The following is a 1,305-nucleotide window of genomic DNA, read 5'->3' as shown; positions in this document are numbered from 1 at the left end:
AGGTAGGAATGGGCTCCTGGGTACCTTAAGTACAACAGAATGAAGCACTGCCGGCTCCTTCCCCATCCTCACAATTATTACCTCTGAGTCCACTGGGCTGCAGCCACCATCCAGTCCGAATAATACAGTTATTATTTTTTAAAGCTAAATCAGAGCATCAATTTTTATTCACACCCCCTTAACTACCTTTTCTTCCTGTTTTATTTGAGACTTTTTTCTCTCATAGTGTTCCCACGCACATAAAATTGACTGGACACAAGGCGGCAATACTAGCAGTGACCAGGAAGAGGAAGAGTTAAGTTATTGTGGAATACAGGAAGTAACTAAGGAGGAGGGTCCTTCCAAGAAACAGGAGTTGCTTATTATTAGCATTTTCCTAAATAAAAACAAATGTTTAAAAGATTCTAAGTTTCCTTTCATAGTATGCTAGATAATATACTTGATCTTAGCCAAAAGGCTGAGAAGCGATCATCATATTATGCTCAAATTAGTTCATTTATTTATTTACTCATCCCTCCATTCACTGACCTCTTCATTTATCTAGCGTTCAAAAAATACATACAGGAGATGTGCTAACTAGTGAAGACATGCAAAAGAAGTAAAATATCTTCTGGAAAGAGACCTCAAATTAAGAGGGTAACCAAATAATTAGAGACAATTGAATGTGAAGGACATTGAAAACGTCTGGCAAACAATTGAATTACTCTCCTGACAAGACTGAACCATTGAATTGCAAAATATATGGATTATATGTCAATCAGCTTGTTTGAAATATAATAAGCAATCATTTAAGACTAAAAGGGCAGAACTTGTACAAATCAAAAGCTGAGGGAGTTAGGAGTGAAGGAGGAATTGACATAGGCACCCACGTAAAGGAAGTGGGATAAGGGATAGTATATTAAAGGAATTGCCCTGGATGAGTTGATTCAAAGTATGTATGAATTACTTAATGTAAAGTTGATGATCTACTCCATAAACCTTCACTTAGTTCAGAATAAAAAGTTTTTAAAAATAACTGAACTTTTCCACATTCCTATCATAGTAATTGTCAATAAGAATATAAGTATAGCAGAATTGAAAGGAATTACTTTTCCAAGTCTTAAAAGATTCATAAATGTAGAATTTATGAGAAGTCCTGCAGGTGTGTGTATACATTTTACTGAGGAAATCAAAGGTGGCTTAACACTGCATAGATCTGTATCAAACTCCCTACCATAGAGGTGAAACACATTTAGCAACAGCTGGACAGAGTTTGTAAGAAGCCATAATTCTTAATTAACATTGGCAGCAGGAAAAATGCAGGAA

At 35.6% G+C, this 1,305-nt stretch overlaps 1 pseudogene; it reads right to left on the bottom strand.

Annotated features, from left to right (window-relative positions):
• Positions 1-330: 330 nt before the first annotated feature.
• Positions 331-469, bottom strand: LOC142441871 (U2 spliceosomal RNA; annotated as a pseudogene).
• Positions 470-1,305: the final 836 nt, after the last annotated feature.

This window comes from Tenrec ecaudatus, chromosome 2, assembly GCF_050624435.1.
Source record: "Tenrec ecaudatus isolate mTenEca1 chromosome 2, mTenEca1.hap1, whole genome shotgun sequence".
In the NCBI taxonomy this organism is placed as follows: domain Eukaryota; kingdom Metazoa; phylum Chordata; class Mammalia; order Afrosoricida; family Tenrecidae; genus Tenrec; species Tenrec ecaudatus.
This window is presented reverse-complemented; position numbering and strand designations above follow the sequence as displayed.